The sequence below is a fragment of the Hypanus sabinus genome, chromosome 4, assembly GCF_030144855.1.
Source record: "Hypanus sabinus isolate sHypSab1 chromosome 4, sHypSab1.hap1, whole genome shotgun sequence".
NCBI classification, from domain to species: Eukaryota; Metazoa; Chordata; class Chondrichthyes; order Myliobatiformes; family Dasyatidae; genus Hypanus; species Hypanus sabinus.
The window spans coordinates 6,909,343-6,922,332 of NC_082709.1; positions in this window are offsets into that span (position 1 = coordinate 6,909,343).

A 12,990-nucleotide genomic window follows, 5' to 3' on the forward strand; every position below is an offset into this window, starting at 1 on the left:
TGCAGCCGGGACAGATCCACGAGTTACTACTCCACCGGCTTGAATCCCAGAGTGATGCAAACTTGCACCCGGGACAGCTACACGAGTTACTACTCCACCATATTGAGTCCCAGAGTGATGCAACCTTGCAACCAGGACAGCTACACGAGTTACTACTCCACCATACTTAATCCCAGAGTGATGCAACCCTGCACCCGGGACAGCTACACGAGTTACTACTCCACCAGCTTAAAACCCAGAGTGATGCAACCTTGCAGCCGGGACAGATCCACGAGTTACTACCCCAGCAGATTGAATCGCTGAGTGATGCAACCTTGCAGCCGGGACAGCTTCACGAAGTACTACTCCACCGGCTTGAATCCCAGAGTGATGCAACCTTGCACCTGGGACATCTACATGAGTTACTACTCCACAAGCTTGAAACCCAGAGTGATGCAACCTTGCAGCCGGGACAGATCCACGAGTTACTACTCCACCGGCTTGAATACCAGAGTGATGCAACGATGCACCCAGGACAGCTTCACGAAGTACTACTCCACCATCTTGATTCCTAGAGTGATGCAACCTTGCACCCGGTGCAGCACCACGAGTTACTACTCCACCAGCTTGAATCCCAGAGTGATGCAAACTTGCACCCGGGACAGCTACATGAGTTACTACTCCACCAGCTTGAATCCCAGAGAGATGCAACCTTGCACCCGGGACAGCTACACGAGTTACTACTCCACCATCATGAATCCCAGAGTGATGCAACCTTGCACCCGGGACAGCTACACGAGTTACTGCTCCACCAGCTTGAATACCAGAGTGATGCAACATTGCACCTGGGACAGCTACATGAGTTACTACTCCACCAGCTTAAAACCCAGAGTGATGCAACCTTGCAGCCTGGACAGATCCACGAGTTACTACTCCACCATCTTGAATCCCAGAGTGATGCAACCTTGCACCCGGGACAGCTACACGAGTTACTACTCCACCGGCTTGAATACCAGAGTGATGCAACGATGCAAACAGGACAGCTACACGAGTTACTACTCCACCAGACTGAATCCCAGAGTGATGCAACCTTGCACCCGGGACAGCTACACGAGTTACTGCTCCACCAGCTTGAATCCCAGAGTGATGCAACCTTGCACCTGGGACAGCTACATGAGTTACTATTCCACCAGGTTAAAACCCAGAGTGATGCAACCTTGCAGCCGGGACAGATCCACGAGTTACTACCCCAGCCGCTTGAATCACTGAGTGATGCAACCATGCACCAGGGACGGCTACACGAGTTACTACTCCACCAGACTGAATCCCAGAGTGATGCAACCTTGCACCGGGGACAGCTACACGAGTTACTACTCCACCAGCTTGAATCGCAGACTGATGCAACCTTGCACCCGGGACAGCTACACGAGTTACTGCTCCACCAGCTTGAATCCCAGAGTAATGCAACCTTGCACCCGGGACAGCTACACGAGTTACTACTCCACAATCATGAATCCCAGAGTGATGCAACCTTGCACCCGGGACAGCTACACGAGTTACTGCTCCACCAGCTTGAATACCAGAGTGATGCAACATTGCACCTAGGACAGCTACATGAGTTACTACTCCACCAGCTTAAAACCCAGAGTGATGCAACCTTGCAGCCGGGACAGATCCACGAGTTACTACTCCACCATCTTGAATCCCAGAGTGATGCAACCTTGCACCCGGGACAGCTACACGAGTTACTACTCCACCAGATTGATTCCCAGAGTGATGCAACCTTGCACCCGGGGCAGCTACACGAGTTACTACTCCACCAGCTTAAATCCCAGAGAGATGCAACCTTGCACCCGGGACAGCTACACGAGTTACTACTCAACCAGATTGATTCCCAGAGTGATGCAACCTTGCACCCGGGGCAGCTACACGAGTTACTACTCCACCAGATTGATTCCCAGAGTGATGCAACCTTGCACCCGGGGCAGCTACACGAGTTACTACTCCACCAGCTTAAATCCCAGAGAGATGCAACCTTGCACCCGGGACAGATCCACGAGTTACTACTCCACCGGCTTGAATACCAGAGTGATGCAACGATGCACCCAGGACAGCTTCACGAAGTACTACTCCACCATCTTGATTCCTAGAGTGATGCAACCTTGCACCCGGTGCAGCACCACGAGTTACTACTCCACCAGCTTGAATCCCAGAGTGATGCAAACTTGCACCCGGGACAGCTACATGAGTTACTACTCCACCAGCTTGAATCCCAGAGAGATGCAACCTTGCACCCGGGACAGCTACACGAGTTACTACTCCACCATCATGAATCCCAGAGTGATGCAACCTTGCACCCGGGACAGCTACACGAGTTACTGCTCCACCAGCTTGAATACCAGAGTGATGCAACATTGCACCTGGGACAGCTACATGAGTTACTACTCCACCAGCTTAAAACCCAGAGTGATGCAACCTTGCAGCCTGGACAGATCCACGAGTTACTACTCCACCATCTTGAATCCCAGAGTGATGCAACCTTGCACCCGGGACAGCTACACGAGTTACTACTCCACCGGCTTGAATACCAGAGTGATGCAACGATGCAAACAGGACAGCTACACGAGTTACTACTCCACCAGACTGAATCCCAGAGTGATGCAACCTTGCACCCGGGACAGCTACACGAGTTACTGCTCCACCAGCTTGAATCCCAGAGTGATGCAACCTTGCACCTGGGACAGCTACATGAGTTACTATTCCACCAGGTTAAAACCCAGAGTGATGCAACCTTGCAGCCGGGACAGATCCACGAGTTACTACCCCAGCCGCTTGAATCACTGAGTGATGCAACCATGCACCAGGGACGGCTACACGAGTTACTACTCCACCAGACTGAATCCCAGAGTGATGCAACCTTGCACCGGGGACAGCTACACGAGTTACTACTCCACCAGCTTGAATCGCAGACTGATGCAACCTTGCACCCGGGACAGCTACACGAGTTACTGCTCCACCAGCTTGAATCCCAGAGTAATGCAACCTTGCACCCGGGACAGCTACACGAGTTACTACTCCACCATCATGAATCCCAGAGTGATGCAACCTTGCACCCGGGACAGCTACACGAGTTACTACTCCACCAGCTTGAACCCCAGAGTGATGCAACATTGCACCTGGGACAGCTACATGAGTTACTACTCCACCAGCTTAAAACCCAGAGTGATGCAACCTTGCAGCTGGGACAGATCCACGAGTTACTACTCCACCGGCTTGAATACCAGAGTGATGCAACCTTGCACCCGGGACAGCTACACGAGTTACTGCTCCACCATCATGAATCCCAGAGTGATGCAACCTTGCACCCGGGACAGCTACACGAGTTACTGCTCCACCAGCTTGAATCCCAGAGTAATGCAACCTTGCACCCGGGACAGCTACACGAGTTACTACTCCACCAGCTTGAATCCCAGAGTGATGCAACCTTGCACCCGGGACAGCTACACGAGTTACTACTCCACCAGCTTGAACCCCAGAGTGATGCAACATTGCACCTGGGACAGCTACATGAGTTACTACTCCACCAGCTTAAAACCCAGAGTGATGCAACCTTGCAGCCGGGACAGATCCACGAGTTACTACTCCACCGGCTTGAATACCAGAGTGATGCAACCTTGCACCCGGGACAGCTACACGAGTTACTATTCCACCAGCCTGAATCCCAGAGTGATGCAAACTTGCGCCCAGGACAGCTACACGAGTTACTGCTCCACTGGCTTGAATACCAGAGTGATGCAACGATGCAACCAGGACAGCTACACGAGTTACTACTCCACCAGCTTGAATCCCAGAGTGATGCAAACTTGCACCTGGGACAGCAACACGAGTTACTACTCCACCATATTGAATCCAAGAGCGATGCAACCTTGCACGTGGGACAGCTGCACGAGTTACCACTCCACCAGCTTAAAACCCAGAGTGATGCAACCTTGCACCCGGGACAGATCTACGAGTTACTACTCCACCGGCTTGAATACCAGAGTGATGCAAACTTGCACCAGGGACAGCTACAGGAGTTACTACTCCACCAGCTTAAAACCCAGAGTGATGCAACCTTGCAGCCGGGACAGATCCACGAGTTACTACTCCACCGGCTTGAATACCAGAGTGATGCAACGATGCAACCAGGACAGCACCACGAGTTACTACTCCACCAGCTTGAAACCCAGTGTGATGCATCCTTGCACTCGGTACAGCTACAATACTTACTACTCCACCAGCCTGAATCCCAGAGTGATGCAAACTTGCACCCGGGACAGCTACACGAGTTACTACTCCACCAGCTTGAATCCCAGAGTGATGCAAACTTGCACCCGGGACAACTACAGGAGTTAATGCTCCACCAGCTTGAAACCCAGAGTGATGCAACCTTGCACCCGGGACAGCTACACGAGTTACTACTCCACCATCAAGAATCCCAGAGTGATGCAACCTTGCACCCGGGACAGCTACACGAGTTACTGCTCCACCAGCTTGAATCCCAGAGTGATGCAACCTTGCACCTGGGACAGATCCAGGAGTTACTACTCCACCAGCCTGAATCCCAGAGTGATGCAAACTTGCGCCCGGGACAGCTACACGAGTTACTGCTCCACCAGCTTGAATCCCAGAGTGATGCAACCTTGCACCTGGGACAGATCCAGGAGTTACTACTCCACCAGCCTGAATCCCAGAGTGATGCAAACTTGCGCCCGGGACAGCTACACGAGTTACTGCTCCACTGGCTTGAATACCAGAGTGATGCAACCTTGCACTCGGGACAGCTACACGAGTTACTGCTCCACCAGCTTGAATCCCAGAGTGATGCAACCTTGCACGTGGGACAGCTGCACGAGTTACCACTCCACCAGCTTGAATCCCAGATTGATGCAATGATGCACCCGGGACAGCTGCACGAGTTACTACTTCACCATCTTGAATCCCAGAGTGATGCAACCTTGTACCCGGGACAGCTACACGAGTTACTCCTCCACCGTCTTGAATCACAGAGAGATGCAACCTTGCACCCCGGACAGATCCACGAGTTACTACTCCACCGGCTTGAATACCAGAGTGATGCAACCTTGCACCCCGGACTGATCCACGAGTTACTACTCCACCGGCTTGAATACCAGAGTGATGCAACGAGGCAACCAGGACAGCAACACGAGTTACTTCTCCACCAGCTTGAATCCCAGAGTGATGCAAACTTGCACCCGGGATAACTACACGAGTTAATGCTCCACCAGCTTGAAACCCAGAGTGATGCAACCTTGCACCCGGGACAGCTACGTGAGTTACTACTCCACCATCATGAATCCCAGAGTGATGCAACCTTGCACCCGGGACAGCTACATGAGTTACTACTCCACCAGCTTGAATCCCAGAGTGATGCAACCTTGCACCCGGGACAGCTACACGAGTTACTACTCCACCATCATGAATCCCAGAGTGATGCAACCTTGCACCCGGGACAGCTACACGAGTTACTGCTCCACCAGCTTGAATCCCAGAGTGATGCAACCTTGTACCCGGGACAGCTACACGAGTTACTACACCACCAGCTTAAAACCCAGAGTGATGCAACCTTGCAGCCGGGACAGATCCACGAGTTACTACTCCACCAGCCTGAATCCCAGAGTGATGCAAACTTGCGCCCGGGACAGCTTCACGAGTTACTACTCCACCGGCTTGAATACCAGAGTGATGCAACGATGCAACCAGGACAGCTACACGAGTTACTTCTCCACCAGCTTGAATCCCAGAGTGATGCAACCTTGCACCCGGGACTGCTACACGAGTTACTACTCCACCATCATGAATCCCAGAGTGATGCAACCTTGCACCCGGGACAGCTACACGAGTTACTACTCAACCATACTGAATCCCGGAGTGATGCAACCTTGCACCCGGGACAGATACACGAGTTCCTACTCCACCAGCTTGAATCCCAGAGAGATGCAACCTTGCACCCGGGACAGCTACACGAGTTAATACTCCACCAGATTGATTCCCGAGTGATGCATCCTTGCACCCGGGACAACTACACGAGTTACTACTCCACCGTCTTGAATCCCAGAGAGATGCAACCTTGCACCCGGGACAGCTCCACGAGTTACTACTCCACCATCATGAATCCCAGAGAGATGCAACCTTGTACCCGGGACAGCTACATGAGTTACTACTCCACCAGCTTAAAACCCAGAGTGATGCAACCTCGCAGCCGGGACAGATCCACGAGTTACTACTCCACCGGCTTGAATCCCAGAGTGATGCAAACTTGCACCCGGGACAGCAACACGAGTTACTACTCCACCATATTGAATCCCAGAGAGATGCAACCTTGCACGTGGGACAGCTACACGAGTTACTACTCCACCAGCTTGAATCCGAGAGTGATGCAACCTTGCACCCGGGACAGCTACACGAGTTACTTCTCCACCAGCTTGAATCCCAGAGTGATGCAACCTTGCACCCGGGACAGCTACACGAGTTACTGCTCCACCAGCTTGAATCCCAGAGTGATGCAACCTTGCACCTGGGACAGCTACATGAGTTACTACTCCACCAGCTTAAAACCCAGAGTGATGCAACCTTGCAGGCGGGACAGATCCACGAGTTACTACTCCACCGGCTTGAATACCAGAGTGATGCAACGATGCACCCAGGACAGCTACCCGAGTTACTGCTCCACCAGCCTGAATCCCAGAGTGATGCAAACTTGCGCCCGGGACAGTTACACGAGTTACTGCTCCACTGGCTTGAATACCAGAGTGATGCAACCTTGCACCCGGGACAGCTACACGAGTTACTACTCCACCATCATGAATCCCAGAGTGATGCAACCGTGCACCCGGGACAGCTACACGAGTTACTACTCCACCATCATGAATCCCAGAGTGATGCAACCTTGCACCCGGGACAACTACACGAGTTACTGCTCCACCAGCTTGAATCCCAGAGTGATGCAACCTTGCACCCCGGACAGCTACACGAGTTACTGCTACACCAGCTTGAATCCCTGAGTGATGCAACCTTGCACCCCGGACAGCTACATGAGTTACTACTCCACCAGCTTAAAACCAAGAGTGATGCAACCTTGCAGCCGGGACAGATCCACGAGTTACTAATCCACCGGCTTGAATACCAGAGTGATGCAACGATGCACCCGGGACAGCTACACGAGTTACTACTCCACCAGCTTGAAACCCAGAGTGATGCAACCTTGCACCCGGGACAGATCCACGAGTTACTACTCCACCGGCTAGAATACCAGAGTGATGCCACCTTGCACCCGGGACAGCTACACGAGTTACTACTCCACCAGCTTGAAACCCAGAGTGATGCAACCATGCACCAGAGACAGCTGAACAAGTTTCTACTCCACCAGCTAAAAACCCAATGTGATGGAACCATGCACCCGGTACAGCTCCACAAGTTACTACACCACCAGCTTGAAACCCAGTGTGATGCATCCTTGCACGCGGTACAGCTACAAGACTTACTACTCCACCAGCCTGAATCCCAGAGTGATGCAACCTTGCACCCGGGACAGCTACACGAGTTACTACTCCACCAGATTGAATCCCAGAGTGATGCAACCTTGCACCTGGGACAGCTACATGAGTTACTACTCCACCAGATTGAATCCCAGAGTGATGCAACCTTGCACCTGGGACAGCTACACGAGTTACTACTCCACCAGCTTAAAACCCAGAGTGATGCAACCTTGCAGCCGGGACAGATCCACGAGTTACTACTCCACCGGCTTGAATACCAGAGTGATGCAACGATGCACCCAGGAAAGCTACACGAGTTACTACTCCACCAGCTTGAAACCCAGTGTGATGCATCCTTGCACCCGGGACAACTACACTAGTTACTACTCCACAAGCCTGAATCCCAGAGTGATGCAAACTTGCGCCCGGGACAGCTACACGAGTTACTGCTCCACTGGCTTGAATCCCAGAGTGATGCAACCTTGCACCCGGGACAGCTACACGAGTTACTACTCCACCATATTGAATCCCAGAGTGATGCAACCTTGCACGTGGGACAGCTGCACGAGTTACCACTCCACCAGCTTAAAACCCAGAGTGATGCAAACTTGCACCCAGGACAGCTACACGAGTTACTACTCCACCATCTTGATTCCTAGAGTGATGCAACCTTGCACCCGGGACAGCTACACGAGTTACCAGTCCACCAGCTTAAAACCCAGAGTGATGCAACCTTGCACCCGGGGCAGCTACACGAGTTACTACTCCACCAGCTTAAAACCCAGAGTGATGCAACCTTGCACCCGGGACAGCTACACGAGTTACCAGTCCACCAGCTTAAAACCCAGAGTGATGCAACCTTGCACCCGGGACAGCTACACGAGTTGCCAGTCCACCAGCTTAAAACCCAGAGTGATGCAACCTTGCACCCGGGACAGCTACACGAGTTACTACTCCACCAGATTGAATACCAGAGAGATGCAACCTTGCACCACGAACAGCTCCATGAGTTACTGCTCCACCAGCTTAAAACCCAGAGGGATGCAACCTTGCACCCGGGACAGCTACACGAGTTAATACTCCACCAGATTGAATCGCAGAGAGATGCAACCTTGCACCCAGGACAGCTCCATGAGTTACTACTCCACCAGCTTGAATCCCAGAGTGATGCAACCTTGCACCTGGGACATCTACATGAGTTACTACTCCACAAGCTTGAAACCCAGAGTGATGCAACCTTGCAGCCGGGACAGATCCACGAGTTAGTACTCCACCGGCTTGAATACCAGAGTGATGCAACCTTGCACCGGCGCCAACTACACGAGTTACTACTCCACCAGCTTGAATCCCAGAGTGATGCACAGTTCCACCTGTGACAGCTACACGAGTTATTACTCCACCAGCTTGAATCCCAGAGTGATGCAACCTTGCACCCGGGACAGCTACACGAGTTACTACTCCACCAGATTGATTCCCAGAGTGATGCATCCTTGCACCCGGGACAGCTCCACGGGTTACTACTCCACCGGCTTGAAACCCAGAGAGATGCAACCTTGCACCCGGGACAACTACACGAGTTACTACTCCACCAGATTGAATTCCAGAGAGATGCAACCTTGCACCCGGGACAACTACACGAGTTACTACTCCACCAGATTGAATTCCAGAGAGATGCAACCTTGCACCCAGGACAGCTCCATGAGTTACTACTCCACCAGCTTGAATCCCAGAGTGATGCAACCTTGCACCCAGGACAGCTACACGAGTTACTACTCCACCAGATTAAAACCCAGAGTGTTGCAACCTTGCACCCAGGACAGATACACGAGTTACCAGTCCACCAGCTTAAAACCCAGAGTGATGCAAACTTGCACCCGGGACAGCTACACGATTTACTAATCCACCAGCTTGAATCCCAGAGAGATGCAACCTTGCACCCAGGACAGCTCCATGAGTTACTACTCCACCAGCTTGAATCCCAGAGTGATGCAACGTTGCACCCAGGACAGCTACACGAGTTACTACTCCACCAGCTTAAAACCCAGAGTGATGCAACCTTGCACCCGGGACAGCTACACGAGTTACCAGTCCACCAGCTTAAAAACCAGAGTGATGCAACCTTGCACACGGTACAGCTACACGAGTTACTAATCCACCAGATTGAATCCCAGAGTGATGCAAACTTGCACCCGGGATAGCTACACGAGTTACTACTCCACCAGCCTGAATCCCAGAGAGATGCAACCTTGCACCCTCGCCAACTACACGAGTTACTACTCCACCAGCTTGAATCCCAGAGTGATGCACACTTCCACCTGTGACAGCTACACGAGTTACTAATCCACCAGATTGAATCCCAGAGTGATGCAACCTTGCACCCGGGACAGCTCCACGGGTTACTACTCCACCGGCTTGAATCCCAGAGAGATGCAACCTTGCACCCGGGACAACTACACGAGTTACTACTCCACCAGATTAAATCCCAGAGAGATGCAACCTTGCACCCAGGACAGCTCCATCAGTTACTACTCCACCAGCTTGAATCCCAGAGTGATGCAACCTTGCACCCAGGACAGCTACACGAGTTACTACTCCACCAGATTAAAACCCAGAGTGTTGCAACCTTGCACCCGGGACAGCTACACGAGTTCCTACTCCACCGGCTTGAATCCCAGAGTGATGCAACCTTGCACCCGGGACAGCTACACGAGTTACTGCTCCACCAGATTAAAACTCAGAATGATGCAGCCTTGCACCCGGGACAGCTACACGAGTTACCAGACCACCAGCTTAAAACCCAGAGTGATGCAACCTTGCACCCAGGACAGCTACACGAGTTAATGCTCCACCAGCTTGAATCCCAGAGAGATGCAACCTTGCACCCGGGACAGCTACACGAGTTACTACTCCACCAGCTTGAATCCCAGAGTGATGCAACCTTGCACACGGGACAGCTACGCGAGTTACTACTCCACCAGCTTGAACCCCAGAGTGATGCAACCTTGCACCCGGGACAGCTACATGAGTTACAACTCCACCAGATTTATTCCCAGAGTGATGCAACCTTGCACCCGGGACAGATACACGAGTTACTACTCCACCAGCTTGAATCCCAGAGAGATGCATCCTTGCACCCGGGACAGCTACACGAGTTACTACTCCACCAGATTGAATCCCAGAGTAATGCAACCTTGCACCCGGGACAGCTACACGAGTTACTACTCCACCATACTGAATCCCAGAGTAATGCAACCTTGCACCCGGGCCAGGTACACGAGTTACTACTCCACCAGATTGAATCCCAGAGAGATGCAACCTTGCACCCGGGACAGCTACACGAGTTACCAGACCACCAGCTTGAAACCCAGAGTGATGCAACCTTGCAGCCGGGACAGATCCACGAGTTACTACTCCACCGGCTTGAATACCAGAGTGATGCAACCTTGCACCCGCACCAACTACACGAGTTACTACTCCACCAGCTTGAATCCCAGAGTGATGCAACCTTGCACCCGGGACAGCTACACGAGTTACTACTCCACCAGATTGATTCCCAGAGTGATGCAAACATGCACCTGGGACAGCTCCACGGGTTACTACTCCACCGGCTTGAATCCCAGAGTGATGCAACCTTGCACCCAGGACAGCTACACGAGTTACTACTCCACCAGATTAAAACCCAGAGTGATGCAACCTTGCACCCAGGACAGATACACGAGTTACCAGTCCACCAGCTTAAACCCAGAGTGATGCAACCTTGCACCAGGGACAGCTACACGAGTTACCAGTCCACCAGCTTAAAACCCAGAGTGATGCAACCTTGCACCCGGGGCAGCTACATGAGTTACTACTCCACCAGCTTAAAACCCAGAGTGATGCAACCTTGCACCCGGGACAGCTACACGAGTTACCAGTCCACCAGCTTAAAAACCAGAGGGATGCAACCTTGCACACGGTACAGCTACACGAGTTACTAATCCACCAGATTGAATCCCAGAGTGATGCAAACTTGCATCCGTGACAGCTACACGAGTTACTACTCCACCAGCTTGAATCCTAGAGTGATGCAACCTTGCACCCGGGAGAGCTCCACGGGTTACTACTCCACCGGCTTGAATCCCAGAGAGATGCAACCTTGCACCCGGGACAGCTACACGAGTAACTACTCCACCCGATTAAAACTCAGAATGATGCAGCCTTGCACCCGGGACAGCTACACGAGTTACCAGACCACCAGCTTAAAACCCAGAGTGATGCAACCTTGCACCCAGGACAGCTACACGAGTTAATGCTCCACCGGCTTGAATCCCAGAGAGATGCAACCTTGCACCCGGGACAGCTACACGAGTTACTACTCCACCAGCTTGAATCCCAGAGTGATGCAACCTTGCACACGGTACAGCTACACGAGTTACTACTCCACCAGCTTGAATCCCAGAGTGATGCAACCTTGCACCCGGGACAGCTACGCGAGTTACTACTCCACCAGATTGATTCCCAGAGTGATGCAACCTTGCACCCGGGACAACTACACGAGTTACTACTCCACCAGCTTGAATCCCAGAGTGATGCAAACTTGCACCCGGGACAGCTACACGAGTTACTACTCCACCATACTGAATCCCAGAGTAATGCAACCTTGCACCCGGGCCAGGTACACGAGTTACTACTCCACCAGCTTGAATCCCAGAGTGATGCAACCTTGCACCCGGGACAGCTACACGAGTTACTACTCCACCAGCTAGAATCCCAGAGTGATGCAACCTTGCACCCGGGCCAGGTACACGAGTTACTACTCCACCAGATTGAATCCCAGAGTGATGCAACCTTGCACCCGGGACAGCTACACGAGTTAATGCTCCACCGGCTTGAATCCCAGAGAGATGCAACCTTGCACTACGGACAGCTCCACGAGTTACTACTCCACCAGCTTGAATCCCAAAGAGATGCAACCTTGCACCCGGGACAGCTCCATGAGTTACTACTCCACCAGCTTGAAACCCAGAGTGATGCAACCTTGCACCTGGGACATCTACATGAGTTACTACTCCACAAGCTTGAAACCCAGAATGATGCAACCTTGCAGCCGGGACAGATCCACGAGTTACTACTCCACCGGCTTGAATACCAGAGTGATGCAACCTTGCACCCGCGCCAACTACACGAGTTACTACTCCACCAGCTTGAATCCCAGAGTGATGCACAGTTCCACCTGTGACAGCTACACGAGTTACTACTCCACCAGCTTGAATCCCAGAGTGATGCAACCTTGCACCCAGGACAGCTACACGAGTTACTACTCCACCAGCTTGAATCCCAGAGTGATGCAACCTTGCACCCGGGACAGCTACACGAGTTACTACTCCACCAGATTGATTCCCAGAGTGATGCAAATTTGCACCCGGGACAGCTCCACGGGTTACTACTCCACCGGCTTGAATCCCAGAGAGATGCAACCTTGCACCCGGGACAA